Consider the following 18,743-nt stretch of genomic DNA (forward strand, 5'->3'; position numbering starts at 1 on the left):
CAATAAAAATGCTTTAAAAACCAACTTTGTAGATGTTGAACAAAATTTAAAAAATTAAAAGAATCATAATTATTGTGATTTAATGATGAAGCATCAAGTATTATGTCAAGGTTCCTATTTTCAAGCATTTGCAATTATTCAGTGTCATTGCTTTTTAGCTCTCTGCATACACAATTAATAAAAAGAGTGAAGATGCAATACCTCCTGCTATGGGAAGCAGGGTTCTGAGTTCTGGAATCTTTTGTAACTTCCTCTGATTCAGGTCCAGAGTAAGTGAACTATGTCGGCTTCCTTCAGAGTGGCAGGAGAGGATGGGTTTTGTGTTGGGAAGAGAGAGAAATGACGCTAATGAAGGTATGGCAAAAGTAGCCGCACGCTTCGTACCAAAGGCTGAGAAGTGTCAGGATCACAGGCTGGTGGCCTTTGCAGCCAACAGGAGAATTATTCCCAACTCCGAGCATGTGGCTGAAATTGTACATTCTACTTTTCATGCATAAAAATGCCATGGATTCATTCCTGTCTATTTCATAAAAACAAAGCCTGGTTTACAATAAATCTCGTCTAGAAAAACCCTTCCCGTGACTCGTTCTATGAGTTCTTAGCTTGCTTTCTACTTTTCATTCTTATGAAAAGCAGTATTTCTTCACTGACTGCGCCCATTCTTAGTGTGGGAACCTGCATTAGGCAATAGTAGCACAAAAAGGAATAGGACACTGTCCTCATTCTTCAGTAGGTCCCAGCTAAGAAGGCGATGCTGGTCTGTAAGTACAAATAGAGTCATAAACTTCACATTGTTGGAGAAAAGAGGAGGGTACCAAATTTTCCCGGAGGAAGCTAGGGAAGGCTCTGGTAGTGGATGTTACCCCCCAATCCCACCCAATAGGGCTGGAGTGCTCATTCCTTCCAGCTGCTGGGAGCTGCTAGGCTCACACAGGCTTCCTCAGCAAGATCCTACTTCCTTTCTGGTGCCAGCACATGTTCAGGGCCAGTTCTAAGTTCAGTGCCAGTCCAGGCTGTCAGTTCAAGCCAACTTTGCAGTATCATTCCAGCCCCAAGTTCTCTGAAGAGCTGGCTAGGGCCTTTGTTAGCACTGCATCTGCACTTTTTCCCTTCTCACCCAGGAACAAGTAATCTTTTTCTGAAAGCAAAGTCGTCAGCTTGGCAGAACTCATCAGGTCAACATCTGTTGGGTATTCTTGGACTTCCTGTAACCCATTAAAAATTGTAAAGGAGCAAGATTTTGACGTGTAGGTTAAGACTCCCGTTAAGATTTCCACAAACCATTTCCGAGTACTTGAGTTGATGCTCAGCTCTGCTTCTGATCCCATCTTCCTGCTACAATGAACCCTGGAAAGTACCAGTGATGGCTCCAGTAACTGGGTTCCTAGCATCCTTGTGGGAGACCCAGATGGAGTTTCTTGTTCGTGGCTTCAGCCTGGCCCAACCCTGCCTGTAAAAACACTGATCCTCAACAATCGAGATAAGGACTGTTAAAAATCATCAAGTCTCAAATTCAATTTAATATTTTACTTTTATTCTCCATCAAAAACCACTGAGCAACCTGGATCAAAGAAATGCATAAGAATGAAAAGATTTTCTTTTGATAATGTCTCTCAGTTCTTTAAATCCTTCTAAATTCTATACCCAAAAAAGGACATAGCAATCTATCAAAAATTATTGTTAATGATATGAACATACTTTAAAAAGAAAGTGGAAATTTTTAATTAAAAAAGAACTTATTTTGGTGTAGGAAACTTGAAATCTATATAGATTTTTCATTATATTCATTTTCCTTGAACTTACTAAAGACCACCAGTATGCATGGATTTCAAAAAAAATTTTCCCCAAGATAGTCTTATCTTTTACTTCTACTTTTCACACTTTTGAAGCACCCCCTGCACATCAACTGAAAATCTGTTAGGGAGCCTTTCCATTGTATTGAAAGCAAAGATTTATAAAACAACTCATTTGCAAAGAGTTTTATTATCCAACTTTAGAATCACTAGCATTCTCGGAAGAAGAGCACGAAGGACAAAGTATTTATGAAGACAACAATGACCAGCCTCATGTCTGTAACTTTGTCTATTAAAATTGTCCTACTTAGCCCAATATATTCAGACATGGAGGGAGAAATTAAAATATTAATTCAATACACCTTTGAAACATGTCAAATTCCAACAGCTACCAGGTCAGCTTATTTAATTAGCAGGAGACAGCCACCACATAACGTAATCAAGCAAAATCAATGCTCATTATTAAAGACATCAGCCGATCTGAAAAAATTAACCAGACTTCAAGTTTTCACTTCCAATAAAAGGATTACTACATATTTTTAGAAATATAAAAACCATTGTGAAATAAATTAAGAATCAGATCTTCTAGCACAGATTATTAAAAGAAATCAATACTATAATTTTCATAACTAATATAATTTATCCATTCTCTTATGAGTTGAAAACACAATAAAATACTATTTTATTTCTTAATTTGTAAGACTGTTATGTGAAACTAACATTAGGAGTTATTTATTAAGTGAAGAGCATGAGATCAGGCAAAATACTTCTTGGGTAATTGTGCAGGTGCAAATATTAAACTCTGATGTTTTAGTTTAGGTACATAATTAAATAAGAATTTTGTATAAAATATAGTTAATAAATTGATAAATAAAATCCTCTGAATAGTTATGAAAGGAAGGACATATACTTTAAAAATTACTTACTCTAGAAGTTAGCGTACAATTCTATTTTTTGCTCATAGGAAGCAGAAAATGCTAAATACTTTGTAGATGACAGATTAGGAAGACTTAAATAAGAATAAATATTTTATGAAATGATTTGAGAAAATGAGTTTGACCACTCTAGTAAATTATAAATTCTAATCTGAAAGAAATCATGTAAAATGTCTATTTCCAGTTTTCATCCAATATCTTAAAAATTCTGACAGTTCTGGAACACTTTCCAGTTATGAGTAAGAGTCAGCGATCTAATTTTACTCCTGGGGCTCTTCAAGCTAGCACAGCTTGGGTGACTGTTGGAAACAACAGAAGAGAATCATTTACCTTTAGTGGGAAATGCTCTTCTCAAGGTGTTTGCTTGCTCACTCTCACTCTCTCGCTCCCTCTCTCTCTCTCTCCTCTATCTCACTCTTTCAAAAATGATGCCTTGGGGGCCGGCATTGTGGCCCAGTGGGTTAACACCCTGGCCTGAAGCGCCAGCATCCCATGTGGGCACCGGTTCGAGACCTGGCTGCTTCACTTCTAGTCCAGCCCTGTGCAATGGCCTGGGAAAGCAGAAGATGGCCCAAGTCCTTGGGCCCCTGTACCCACGTGGGAGACCTGGAAGAGGCTCCTGGCTTATGGCTTCAGATCAGCGCAGCTCCAGCCATTGCAGCCAATAGGGGAGTGAACCATCGGATGGAAGACCTCTCTCTCTCTCTCTCTCTCTCTCTCTGTGTGTGTGTGTGTGTGTGTGTGTGTAACTCTGACTTTCAAATAAATAAATAAATCTTTAAAAAAAAAAAATGATGCATTCTTCCACAGTACTCAAGGCAATGGAAGAGAGGTGAAGCCATTCCCATCCTCCCATTCTGCAAAGTACCTGAATTTGGAAAGTGAAAATGCTCAATCAACATAAGATGTCCTTACTTTTGTTTACAAACTCTCAAGGATACTGACATGAAGGGCCTTCAAAAAGTTCATTATTGCATACATTAATTCATACATTAATCGCGATTTTTTGCACTGAAACAAACTTATCTTTTAAATCCATTCTCCGTGAATTTTTTGAAGTATCCAGATAGCTGAGCCTGAAAATTGCTACCATGAGAAATGTGCAGCATCATTCCCATCAGAAAGCTAATAACAGAGAAATAAAAATATGGGGTGTCTGTAATGTTTTTGTGTCTCACTTTGCATTACAATAGATTTTGTAAGCTTGCCTGTTATAATGTTTCTATTAATGGATAGAAGCAGTTTGCCTGTTTATGCCAGACACAAAAGAGAAAAGTTATAATGGGGAGGTCATCACTCCCAGTAACCCCAGGTATAAAAGAGAGTGTCACCTCTCTCCCGGGTGAGCAATGACCAATCTGTTCCAAAGAGCTCCTGTACTAAGATGGGAATGGACTGAGATGGGCTAGGATGGACTGAGATGGGCTAGGATGGACTGAGATGGGCTAGGATGGCAGGGGATGGGAGATGGTATGGGATGGCATGTGACGATACGCCATGACGTGGCATGAGGTGGGGACAGAAGGAAACCTTGACTGTTCAGTCACTTGAAATAGCTCCAGGAGAGAAATTTTTCCCATCTTAGAACTAAACTTAAACCCAGTAGACAATATGTATCACTTAATATTTTTGACAGGCAAATAAAAGGAATTTCACTGGAAAGCTCTTTAGCCTTACATCTTCTTAGACTTCTGGGTATCTCACTGAGCGCTGAACAAAGGGGCCATTCATTCAATTGTAGAATTCAAAGCAAAAGGGATTCTCTTCAGGATACCAATTTGTCTAAATTAGGAGGTAACTAACTATATGTTTTCAAAATTGTTATATGTACTACTTGTTGAATTCTTTATTTAGTGGAGGGTTAAGCTTGTGATTATAAAGCAAATGCAGAGTATATCATTATAAGACATTTACAGAAAGAAAAGAAGGAGGGAGGAGGCCAGCCAGCACTGAGACATAGAAGTTTAAGACTCAGCCTGTGGTGCCGGCTCCCATATGGGCACTGATTCAAGTCCCAGTTGCTCCACTTCCATCCCAGCTCTCTGCATATCGCCTGGGAAAGCAATAGAAGATGGCCCAAGTGCTTGGGCTCCTGAACCCATGTGGGAAACCCAGAAGAAGTCCCTGGCTCCTGGCTTTGGATCAGCACAGCTCCAGCTACTGCAGCCATTCGGGGAGTGAACCAGTGGATAGAAGACCTCGCTCTGTCTCTCCCTCTGTCTGTAACTCTGCTGCTCAAAAAAATAAATAAAACTTAAAAAAAGGAAGTAGGGAGAATGGGAGTGAAGGAGGTAGGAGGGTATGGTGGGAAGTATATTATGCTATTAAAACTGTATATGTGAAATATATGAAATTTTTTGTTCCCTTTATATAATTAAAAAAAAAAAATACAAAAAGTAGCACCCAAACAGAAACAAACAAAAAAGCATACAATATGTACATGAAGCACATGAATAATAAAAATGGAGGTTTGATTTTCAAAACCAGAATATTTATGATTTTTCAAATTTCTTGTAACAAAATAACTGAAAAAGAAGGAATGTCTTTCTAAAGAAAACTAGTAGAAAAACTACTTGAGTGTTTTAATTTCCATTTTAAAAAATTAATCTTGTAAAATTTATACAAAATCTTATAATTGGTTCTACAGTTAATTAAAATTTCATTAGTGAGCAGATATGAAAAGCACAGCTTACTGAAGTATTTATTATTCCTTCTTGGATTGCTAATGAATTAAAGCCTCAAGTGCATTTGTATTAATGTCACCTTCCTGCTCATCTGTCTACACACTCAGGGAGTAATATGTTAAAATCAAAAAGTCTGTATATGTTTGGTGCTATTATTTTTCCTGACTAACTTATGGATGTAAATTTATTCCATGGTACTTTCTGAAAAATTAACCACTGTTTCAGCTAACACAGTCTTTTCCATTCCAGTTACTCTAGTAATTAAGATTCTATTTGAAGTTCATTTCCATTAAGCATATTAGAACTTCTGTCAACATTTTTCTCTTCATCAAAAAGTTGGTGCAAAGTCATGTCAAACGCATTAACTGTTGTCATCTGTGGACTCTTCATGCAATAGATGCTGTTTCACCCTTTGGAGTTTGGTTTGTATTTCTTAATCCACTTAATACAGACCTAAAATAACATGATCTTTTATAGAAATACTAGTGTGTGTTTTTTTCAAGATTTATTTTATTTATTTGAAAGGAAGTTAGAGAGAGGCAGAGGCAGACAGAGAGAAAGAAAGTTCTTCAATTCGCTGGTTCACTCTCCAAATGGTTGGAGCTGGGCCAATCCAGAGCCAAGAGCCAGGAACCTCTCTCTATTGTGGGTGCACAGGCACAAGCACTTGGACCATCCTCTGCTGCTTTCCCAGGTGTATTAGCAGAGAGCTGAATCAGAAGTGGAGCAGCTGGGATTCAAACTCGTGCCCATATGGGATGCGGCACTGCAGGCAGTGGCTGTAACCCACAGCACCGTAGCACTAGCCACGAAATACTGGTGTTTTCAAAAACATTTGAGATATTTCTTAATTGCAAATGTCTTATCACAAAAATGATTAAATTATCTACAAGGCAAAATACTTATGTGCCGAGATTTTTTTAGTAGTAAATTTTATTAAGATCTGTTTCTGTATTTAGAAAACCATGAAAAACATTCTTTAAGGGCTTAAAACATTTCCTACTGTGAAAATCCTTCACTGTTAGTTTCAGGAAGACAATTAAAGAAAACTACTATAATTATGGACATTAGCACATACTTACTACTATAAATATCTAGCAAGGCAAACACTTCCTTCTTTAAACAGAAAGACGACGTTTTGATAAGGGATTTGAAGTTTTCCGAATTCTCCCATATTTCCACCCAAAAATGACTATGTCGGCCTCAACTTCTAAATTCATTTTATTTAATGCAGAGACAAAAGAGACAGGAAGGGGGAGACGCTAGCCCACACCCAGCCTATTATTAGTACATACTGTATAAAATTGCTGAAACTTGACCACTGTTGAGACCAGGTTTCATGTTTCTATACAGCTCACTCATGAAGTCAGTGCTAATTTTTACCGATTTCTCAGTGTTTTTAGGCCATGTGCTCCACAGGGGGTTCTGTGGAAGTGTCTACACTGCTACTCCAGAGGGGCCAGGACTAGTGCCATGGAGAGGAGAATCCCTGTGGATATTATTCTAGTACTGTGTCATCACTTCAAACACATAAATCCTATTTTTATATTTTTTAAACTGGGAGGCTCCCAGTAAAACAATGTTCTAATAGAAAGAAAATTACATGTCCAAACAATAGGGCAGGGGACAGGTGTGTGGTGCAGAGGTTAAGATGCCACTGTGGGGGGCCGGCGCTGTGTCCTAGTGGACTAACCCTCTTCCTGTGGCGCTGGCATCCCATATGGGTGTTGGTTCATATTCAGGCTGCTCCTCTTCCAACCCAGCTCTCTGCTATAGCCTGGGAAAGCAGTGGAAGATGTCCCAAGTGCTTGGGCCCTTGCACCCTCATAGGAGACCTGGAGGAAGTTCCTGGCTCCCGGCTTCCAATCAGCCCAGCTCCGGCCATTGTAGACATTTGAGGAATGAACCACTAGATGGAAGACCTCTCTCTGTCTTTCCCTCTGTCTGTTACTCTACCTCTCAAATAAATAAATAAAATATTTTTAAAAAGATGCCATTTGGGAATTATCATTATGTTTTTATAATTGTATCTAGGAACTCTATTGAATCTGTTCTTTATTAATACACTAATCTGAGAACTTATGAAAAGTCTGTTATGGTAATTATTACTACACAGCATTTGCTATGACTCTGAGAATCTAATCTATTCATAAATTTCCTTAAAATTTTTAATTTTTTAAATAAAATCAATTTTTAAAAAGATGCAACTTGGGATGGCTGCATTCCACATCAGAGTTCCTAAATTGAATTCATGGCTTTGCTTCCAATTCCAGGTTCTTGTTAATGTATACCCTAAGAGGCAGCAGGTAACAGCCCAAGCACTTAGGTCGCTGCCACTCAAGTGGGGGATGCAGCTCTTGACTTCAGTATGGCCTATTCTTGGCCATTGTGGCAATGGCCACATTGTGGCAATCAGACATGAAGATCTGTGTGTGTGCCTGTGTGTGTGTGTGTGTGTGTCTCACCTGCCTTTCAAATAACATAAAAATAGGTAAAAATTTATTTAGCAGTGTTTTTGGAAAATCATGGATATAGTGTAGTATTACAAAAACATATGGAAATCATAGTATGAAATGCAAAGGTGATCTCATCCAATATCCTACTGTACTTACGGTAGACACTGAAGCCCTGAAAGATGAAGTGCTTTCCCCAGGACTACAGGGAGAACCACCTTGAGAGAGCCACAGCAGAATCTAACTCACTTCACCTCCAGTCCAGTCTTTTCCACAATGTCCCATTTGATAGTGCTGCTGCCTGATGACTGTACAAACCACACCAGCCATTTCTAGGCTAAGACCCCTCTAGTTCTTTCATAAATGTTTGCATGCTATATTCTCCAGACACTGGACCATCTTTATCTCTCCGACTGATGTTCCAGTTTCTCAAGTTTCCATCCAATAAAAGGTATACAAAATGAACATAATATATTGAATCCAGCATTTTATCCAGTGACAAAGGGAATCACTCCTTCATTTGTTCCAGGCATACAACTGTATTTTCAGTCATTTTAAAGTAGAAGTGCAAGTGTCAAGTGCCACTCTCACAGCTGTCCACACGTTTCTGGCACTTTCAGAATGCAAGGGACAAAAGCTGTGAAATGGCCCACGAGAGCCAGGAAAACAAAACCATAATGAAAGTAACAGGGAGCGTCAGGGTAGGGAATGAACTGTATCGTCCAAATGAAGCTGTGTTGGGGGGGTCCCAGCTGCCCTGCCCTAACACAGAGCTGACTCCAGCAGCTTCCACCAGAAAAGTACTAGGTCACTGCCTTCAAGGGAGAAAATCCCTCCCACTTAGTATCTGCAAGGGAACATTTTATAGGGGAAAAAACCATCTTTAGCTAAATGGACCACTCTCCAAATGGAGGACAATCAAACATAAAGGCAAATTATAAAGTCAGTGGGCTATAGAGGTGGTTAGAGAGACCCTCCAGTTACCAAGCATTGCAAGTCCTAATGTCAATATTTTAAATGTTAATCAAGGACAGGACCCATCTGCCAGGAAGAACTGAGGAAAGTATTTTAAAACACAAAATACTAACGACTTACACATAGCCACGCAGCTGTTGCAGAAAGTTTGAAATAGAGTTTTATTCAAATCTCTAAGAAAAAAAAAAAGCAGAAGGGTTGTGACACAGGAGATTGAACTATTACTAGGTACATCCACATTCCCACTTGCAATGCCTGGGATCAAGTCCTAGCTCCTTTTCCTATCCAGCTTACTGCTAATGCACCTGGAAGACAGATGACAGCCCCAGTGTTTGTGATCCTGCCAAGCGCAGGAGAGATGCGGAATGAGTCCTCAGCTCCTGGCTTCAGCCTGCCCCAGTCTCTGCTGTTGCAAGCATATGAGAAGTGAGCCAGCAGATAGAAAAACATCTCAGTCGCTCCCTATCTATCACTCTGCCTTTCAAATAAATAAATATTTTAATGGAGCAATCATAAGAAATACCCAAGCAATCAATTTATCCTAAAAAGAGAATATCACTTAAAGATCTGGAGAATTCAAATATAGCACTCTATTCAGAAGAGCCAGGACTCAAACTCTGGCACTCCAATAATAGATTCAGGCTTCAGAAGTAGCATCTTAATTGCTGCACCAAATGCCTACCTCCGATGTATTGTCAAATTCCTCCTACAAAAAATATTTTCCATATTGATTGGGATTCTTTTAAACCTATCATCAAATTTTGGAAAAATTAACATCCACTCCAACATTTTTGAGCCTTATATATTTCATTTCACCATGCATGAGCTTCAGAAAATTGTGATTTAATATATTCACAAGGATTATTATTACCCCTAACCTATATTTAACAAAACTTAGTCTTAGGAACCTTGAGCAGCTAGTGAGTAGAGGGGCCAGAATCAGTTTGATTCTAAGCCCTTGAACTTACACTTCCTGACTGACTACCTCCTCATATGTGTTTCCTCATCCATTCAGGAACAACAGTAAAATGTTACAGGTTTCCTGATATTTCTTTGCATTTTTAGGTTTATTCATAAATATATATTAATTTGAATGGGATTCCCCCTGTTGTTCCAATCCAATTTATTATTGTGCATTTTGTATAATTTTCTAGAATTTAGCCACTTTAAGATGATATTTAATTCTGAGATGTCTACATTTGAAAGTTTACATCATCTGAAAATAATAATTTGTCTCATTCTTTCAACAAGTTTAGCTTTTTCTGCTTTATGTTCAATTACAGTATCCTTCTACTTATTGAATACTAACATGAATAATAACTCAATGACAACAAATGATCTTTTGTCTGACCCAGTAAGGATGATGTAGCTCTTGGTTTCATATAATTTTTATTTCTTATTTTTATGTCTTTGATTTTTTTCAACTAGAAATACATTAGATTTTATTAAATACTTTTTAGTATATATTATGAATACCTGTGCTTCATCTATTGGTATGAAATAAATACATTAATGTCAAACCATCCTTGCATTTTTTGAAGGCAAACTACTCATTCACAGTGGACTACTTTCCATCATGGTTAAGAATGTCAATTTATTAATATTTCATTTAGAATTTTCTTTTCAAAGAGAGGTGAGATTACTTTGTACTCTTGTGTATACTATCTTTTCCAGGTTTTTTTAGCATGAGTGATAATTTATTGTGTGAGATCTGCTTATTTTAGCCATTAAGGTACAATAAGAAACAAATATTATTAATAAATTATGATAATCCCAGAACAGATTAATATATTAACTATATACAGAGTGGTGAGCTGGACGTTTAGGTAAATCACTAATTACCTTGCAGAAGCTTGGAGCTGCTGACACGCCTACATTTGAAGGCATGAGGGGAACAGTTAACAGCACCTGGAATGAGAGAATAACATGAAAAGGAGGACACCTGTGATGTTCAGTCCAAGTCTCAAATAGCCTAAGTGAACAAAATACGGCAAGCTGCTTTACTCCCTCCACTCCCTGCTGGTTTCCTATTTGGCTGAACCCCCTTCAAAGCAGAAAGCAGACAATCCTTGAACTTAGTGTATCTGGGCACATGGGACTGTAGGGGGAGGCTGAATGGACCTGAAGGGCATGGTGAGAACTCAAAACAAAGGGGTTTAATGTCCACAGCAGAGCAGATGTTGATGAGATGAGCTATTCTTGGAACACTTAAACGGACAATTTTCAAACACTATGTGACTCGGGAGCATGTATTTTTAGATAATTGGTGTGTTTTCACATTTCATTACTAATTATCCCGTTAGAAAGGTTTTCTACATGTTGAGTCAATTTTAATAACTGTTCTTGAAAAAGTTATTCATGTCATTGAAATGCTGAAACTGTATGCTTTAATATGCAGAAAATCTGTGATTTTAACCTATTCTTCATTCATTGTTAAATACACTTATTTCAAACAGTTTAAATGTTATTTAGATTTTTTCACTGGGTTAGCTCAATTAAAAAAAATATTGTTCCTGTTGTTGTGTCCTTGCCTGGTTTTGGTATCAAGGTAATGCTAGCTAGTCGCAGAGAATGTTATTCTGTCATTTGAGATATTTTAGGAAGTACTGGTGTTAATTCTTCTTTAAAAGTTTGCTAGAATTCAGCAATGAAGTTCTCTGGTCCTGGATTTTCTTTGATGGGACTATTACTGATTCAATTTCATTGCTCATTATTTGTTTAGGTATTCTGTTCCTTGGCTATTCAATCTTGGTCAAGTGTATGTGTCTGAGAATTTGTCCATTTCTTTCTAGGTCATCAAATGTATTTCCATGTAATGGTTCACAGTAACCTGCATAACAATCCTTTGTGTTTCTATGGGGTCAGTCTTCATGTGTATATTTTCATCTCTGATTATAGGCATTTGCATCCTCTTTTATTTTTCTTGGTTAGTCTATCTAGGGACTTATCAATTTTATTTATCCTTCAAAGAAACACTTTTTCATTTTGTTGATCTTTTGTAGTTTTTTTAAGTCTCTATGGCATCTATTTGCACTATCTTCTTTACTTTCAGCAGTATGAGATTGGATTTGTCCATGTTTTTATAGTTCTTAGAGTTGTAGTGATAACTTGTTCATTAGAGATCTTTCTGGAGTTTTTTCACCAGGCATTCATTGCTGTAACCTTCCCTCAATACTGCTTGTTTCTGCATCCCATATATTTTGCTGTTGTATTTTCATTTTCATCCATTTAAAGAAGTTGTTTTTATTTCTTCCTTGATTCCTTGATTTCTGAGAATTAAGTTGTTTAATTTCCATTTATTTGTGTGGCTTCCAAAGTTTTTCTTATCACGGATTTCTACTTTTATTGCAATGTGGTCAGAAAAAGTACTCAATCTGGTTTCTATTCTTTGGAGTTTGTTGAGACTGGTTTTGTGACCTACTATATGTTCCGTCCTAGAAAATGTTCCATACGCTGTTGAGAAAAGAATGCCTTCTTTACCTATTTAGTGGAAAACTCTATAGATATCTGTTAGGTCCAACTGACCAAGGGTACAACTTAACTCTGGTGTTTATTTGTTGATTTTCTGTCTAAATGACATATTCATTTCTGAAAGTAGAGTGTGAAAATCCCCAACTATTATTGCATTGATGTCTACCTCTCCCATTAGGTCTATTAAAATTTGCATTATATATTTGTGAGTTCCAATACTGGATACATATGTATTTATAAGTATAATTTTCTACCACTAAATTGAGCCTTTTATCATTATATAAAGACCTTTCTAGTCTTTTACTGCACTGCCTTTGATTTAAAATCTATTTTATCTGATAGAATTATGGCTACTTCTACTTTCTTTTTTAGTTCTGTTTGCATGGACTATCTTATTTCATTCATTCATTTTCAGTCATTGTGTGTTCTTAGAGGTGACAAAATTTCTTGTGAGCAGCAAATAGTTGGGTCTTTTTTAAAAATCTATTTGGTTACTCTATGTCCTTTATTTGGAGAATTTAGTCCACTGACATTTAAGGTAATTATTGATAGGTAAGGTATTCCCATTGCCATCTTTAAAGATTTATTTTATTTATTGGAAATTCAGAGAGAGAGAGAAAGTTCATTCTTCCATCCACTGGTTCACTCCCAAATGGCCACCATGGCCAGGACTGGACCAGCCCAAAACCAAGAGCCAGTACCACAATGCTGGTCTCCATCATGGACACCAGGAGCCCAAGTACATGGGCAATCTTCTGTTGCCTTCCCTGTCACCTTAGCAGGGAACTGGATCAGAAGGTCAGCTCCTTATAACTGCCATTTCTACTGTTTTGTATTTTGATTATACTTCTTTTCTTTCTTTTTCCCTCTCTCAAATTCTTCATTTGTGGTTAATTCATTTCCTCTGTTGGTGTACTTTGATTCCTTGCTTATTATTTTTGGCAAGACTATTATATGTTCTTGCTTTGTGACTACAAGGAAGCTTACAGAAAAATTTCTTTTGGCTATAGCAACCTATGTTGTAATGACAAAAAGTTAACGTTGATGATAAAACAGAGAAAGAGGCTCCAAGATGGCAGAATGGAGAGGGAGCTCACTGACAGTCCAGGAAAAGATAGTTTAATAAAAGTGGAGATAGTGAAGTCTCAGGGAAGAGTTAGGGAAAAAACTGCAGAGGGAACTCTTCTGGAATTAGAGGGCCATGGTGGAGCTACATAGAGGACAGGGGCGCCCACGGCTCAGGAACCCAGCTGCTGAGAGTCTTCTCCTCTGCACCAGTGCTGGAAACAGAGGTGAGGTGAAACCACAGTACCCCAAGACACTGGTGGAAAAGCTGCAGGAAGACCCAAAAGGGAACGAAGCTTGAATCCCCATGGAGGAAAGTACACCAGCCTAACTAAAGAAGAGAAAAAAACAAAAGGGACAGTATACACACGATTCTCTCTCTCCACACACCTTACAAAGGCATGCAAGACAATAGAGCAGGTTCCATTTTGTACATACATATCAGCTGCACCAGCTCGGGGCTGTGCCCACCCTCAGATAAAAAGAAAAACCTGACTCTGGTTGGGATTAATAACAGGAGACTAAAACCTAGTGAATGTGTGGAGTTTATGAACCGGGACTGTGAAAAAAAAAAATTAAGGGTGTGTGGGAGAACTCGGTGTGGCTGAGACATAAGTAGTCTTGGTGTGAGATGCCAAAAACTTGGTAACCTTGGCTACCTGTTGAGAGGCATTGCAGGGGAATCTGAGCTTACAATGAGGACTGCACAGATCCTTTGTGTGGTTCTTGGGACACAACAGATGAATATTATACCCACTGGGGCTAGTGCTCAGGCACTGATTGCCATCAAGAAGAAGAGCTCAGCTGAGAGGAATTACTTCCCTCCTGAATTAAAAAAAAAGAGGGAGAGAATATTTACCATGCCAAACCTGGGTGTGTCACCTTTGGCCACCCTTAACCCTGAAGAACTGAATAGAGCTCTCAGGCTATACCCACCACAAGCCTCTGGAGACTCACCAAATTCAGACAGCCCACTTAATCTAGAGTCATAGTATAATGAGAAAAGCCACCACAGTGAGAAAGGAAGAAGAAGAAACCAAAGAATATCTCTGCAATGCCAAACAACAAATACAAAAACCGAGGAAATAAGAACAAGGAAGACATCATGATGATGGCAAATGAACATGACACTCCAATACACGATTATGAAGATGATGAGATAGAAGAAATGTGAGATATGGAATTCAAAAAATTTATGATAAGAACATTTAGAAGTTATCAAAAACAAATGCATGAACTATAGAAATCCATACAGGACAGGAGAGAAAATCTATCTTGCGAAAATGAAATATTAAGGAGGAATCAAAATGAAATGAGGAATTTAGTAGAACATGAAATTGAGATATTGAAGAGAAACCAAAATGAAATGAAGAATTCAATAGAACAAATGAAAAACACATTTGAGAGTCTTAAAAACAGAATCAGTGAGGTAGAAGATAGAATATCAGACTTAGAAAACTGACCACAGGAAAGTATACAGTTAAACCAAAGAAAAGAAGAGGAAATTAGAAATCTGAAAAATATTGTTGGGAATCTACAGGATACTATTAAAAAACCCAACATTCGGGTTCTAGGAGTTCCTGAAGGCATGGAGAGGGAGAAATGATTAGAAGGCCTTTTTAGTGAGATACTAGCAGAAAATTTCCCAGGTAGGGAGAAGGAAAGAGACATCCAATTACAGGAAGCACATAGAACCCCCAATAAAAATGACCAAAAGAGATCCTCACCACAACACATTGTAATCAAACTCACCACAGTGAAACATAAAGAAAAGATTCTAAAATGTGTAAGAGAGAAACACCAGGTACTCTCAAAGGATCTCCAATTAGACTCACAGCAGATTTGCCATTAGAAACCCTACAGGCTAGGAGGGAATGGTGAGATATAGGCCAAGGACTAAGAGAAAAATATTGCCATCCCAGAATATTACATCCTGCAAAGCTCTCATTTGTGAATGAAGGTGAAATAAAGATCTTTCATAGCAAACAGAAATTGAAAGAATTTGTCACCACTGGTCCAGCCCTGCAAAAGATGCTTAAAGATGTGTTACACACAGAAACACAGAAACATGGTCATCAATACGAAAGAAGGTAAAGGAAAAAATGTCCCAGTAAAAGATCACAGAAAGTTTAAAGCATATATTAGAAATATCTTTGGAAAAATGGCAGGGCAAAGTCACTACTTATCAATAGTCACACTGAATGTTAATGGCCTCAACTCTCCAGTTAAAAGACACAGACTGGCAGAATGGATTAGAAAACAAAACCCATCTATTTGCTGCTTACAAGAAACACATTTTCCAACAAAGATGCATGCACACTGAAAGTGAAAGGTTGGAAAAAGATATACCATGCCAACAGAAACCAAAAAAGAGCTAAGGTAGCCATCTTAATATCAGACAAAATAAATTTTAACACAAAAACTGTTAAGAAAGACAAAGAGGGGCACTATAAAATGATTAAGAAATCAAGTCAACAGGAAGATGTAACTATTATAAACGTACATACACCTAACTACAGGGCACTGGTTTATTTAAAACATATGTTAAGGAACTTAAAGAGAGACTTAGATTCCTATACAATAGTATTGGGGGACTTCAATACTCCACTTTTAGCAATAGACAGATCAACCAGACAGAAGATCAACAAGGAAACAACAGATTTAATCAACACTAAAGAACAAATAGATCTAACAGGTACCTACAGAACTTTTCATCCTACACTTAAAGAATATACATTCCTCTCAGCAGTGTATGGAACCTACTCAATGACTGACAAATATACTAGGCCATAAAGCAAGTCTCTGCAAATTCCAAAGAATTAGAATTATATCATGCAGCTTCTCAGACCACCATGGAGTGAAGCTGGAAATTAGCAACTCAGGGATCCCTAGAGCATATGCAAAAAAAATGGAGACTGAACAACATGCTCCTGAATGAACACGGGGTCATAGAAGAAATCAAAACAGAAATCAAAATTTTCTTTAAACAAATTAATATGACAATACAAAATCTCAAAACTTAAGGGATACAGCAAAAGCAGTGTTGAGAGAAAAGTTTATAGCGATAGGTGCCTACATCAAGAAATTGGAAAGGCACCAAGTGAATGAGGTATGGATACATATCAAGGAACTAGAAAAACTGCAGCAAACCAGACCCAAAACTATTAGGAGAAGAGAAATAATTAAAATTAGAGAAGAAATCAAAGGAATTGCATCCAAAAAAAATGTTACAAAAGATCAGGAAAATGAAGAGCTGGTTTTTTGAAAAAATAAACAAAATTGACACCCCATGGGCCCAACTAACTAAAAAAAAAGAAAAGACCCATATCAGTAAAATCAGAGATAAAAAGGAAATGTAACAACAGACACCACAGAAATAAAAAGAGTCATCAGAAATTACTACAAAGAGTTGATTGCAAGCAAACAGGGAAATCTATCAGAAATGGATAGATTCCTCAGGCCTTAAGGGAAGCAGATCTAGCTGAAAAGCCCATGAGAGTATTTCAGGCATGGAAAGCCAAGACACTCTGGGGGCGGGGGGATTAAAAAAAAAAAAAAAACTAAATGAAAGATCTCCGCAAGTGGGATCCCAGTGGAAAGAACAGGTCTTCAAAGAAGGAAGTACCTTTCTGTGAAGGGAGGAGAGAACTTCCACTTTGACAATGACCCTGTCGGAATAAGATCAAAGTCGGCAAACTCAAAAGGATTCCATAGCCTTGGCAACTCCTGACAAGAGCCTAGGGTGATTACTGAGGCCATAAACAAGAGTGTCAATTTGTTAAGTCAACAACAGGAGTCACTGTGCACTTACTCCTCATGTAGGATCTCGGTCCTTAATGTGCTGTACATTGTGATTTAATGCCATAACTAGTACTCAGTATTTTTCACTTTGTGTTTCTATGTGAGTGCAAACTGTTGAAATCTTTACTTAATATATGCTAAACTGATCTTCTGTATATAAATAGAATCGAAAATGAACCTTGATGTGAATGGAATGGGAGAGGGAGAGGGAAAGGGGAGGGTTGCGGGTGGGAGGGAAGTTATGGGGGGGCATTGTAATCCATAAGCTGTACTTCGGAAATTTATATTCATTAAATAAAATATAAAAAAAAGAAATGGATAGATTCCTGGACACTTACAACCTACCTAAATTGAACCATGAAGACATAAAAACCTAAACAGACCCATAACTGAGACAGAAATTGAAACAGTAATAAAGGCCCTCCCAACAAAGAAAAGCCCAGGACTGGATGGATTCACTGCTGAATTATACCAGACATTTAAAGAACTAACTCCATTTATTCTCAAAATATTCAGAACAATCGAAAAAGTGGGAATCCTCCCAAATTCTTTCTATGAAGCCAGCATCACCTTAATCCCTAAACCTAAAAATATACAGCAGAGAAAAAGACTTACAGACCAATTTCCCTGATGAACATAGACGTAAAAATCCTCAATAAAATTCTGGCTAATAGCATGCAACAACACATCAGAAAGATCATCCAGCCAGACCAAGTGGGATTTATCCTTGGTATGCAGGGATGGTTCAATGTTCACAAATCAAACAATACGATGCACCACATTAACAAACTGCAGAAGAAAAACCATATGATTATCTCAATAGATGCAGAGAAAGCATTTGATAAAATACAACACCCTTTCATGATGAAAACTCTAAGCAAATTGGGTATAGAAGGAACATTCCTCACTACAATGAAATGGGCACTATAAGAAACAGTGACTGGGATGGATCTTAGAAGTTCTTCCTCAGCCATGGCATTGTCTGTGTATACAAAGGCTGTTGATTTTTGTGCATTGATTTTATACCCTGCTACTTTGCCAAAATCTTCAATGAGTTCCAAAAACAATCAAATACCTTGGAATAAACTTAACCAAGGATGTTCAAGATCTCTACGATGAAAATTACAAAACCTTAAAGAAAGAAATAGAAGAGGATACCAAGAAATGGAAAAATCTTCCATGCTCATGGATTGGAAGAATCAATATCATCAAAATGTCCATTCTTCCAAAAGCAATTTATAGATTCAATGCAATGCCAACCAAAATACCAAAGACATTCTGCTTAGATCTGGAAAAAATGATGCTAAAATTCATATGGAGGGACAAGAGACCTTGAATAGCTAAAGAAATCAAGTACAACAACAACAAAGCTGGAAGCATTACGATACCAGATTTCAGAACATACTACAGGGCAGTTATAATAAAAAAGGCATGGTAATGGTACAGAAACAGATGGATAGACCCATGGAACAGAATAGAAACACCTGAAATCAATCCCAACCTCTGGAACCAACTTATAATTGATCAAGGATCTAAAACCAATCCCTGGAACAAGAACAGTCTAGT

The 18,743-nt window shown here is 37.6% G+C and overlaps 1 protein-coding gene across 2 annotated transcripts in view; it reads right to left on the minus strand.

Annotated features, from left to right (window-relative positions):
• Positions 1–18,743, minus strand: part of LOC149124736 (uncharacterized) — a 273,153-nt gene that overhangs the window by 21,465 nt on the left and 232,945 nt on the right. For both annotated transcript variants that reach the window (XR_016212994.1, XR_016212991.1), the window contains one exon: positions 10,683–10,748. The gene's annotated coding sequence lies outside the window, so the exon portion shown is untranslated. The remainder of the gene's footprint in view (positions 1–10,682; positions 10,749–18,743) is intronic.

Source organism: Oryctolagus cuniculus, chromosome 9 (assembly GCF_051225735.1).
Source record: "Oryctolagus cuniculus isolate XC-2025 breed Fujian yellow rabbit chromosome 9, ASM5122573v1, whole genome shotgun sequence".
NCBI classification, from domain to species: Eukaryota; Metazoa; Chordata; class Mammalia; order Lagomorpha; family Leporidae; genus Oryctolagus; species Oryctolagus cuniculus.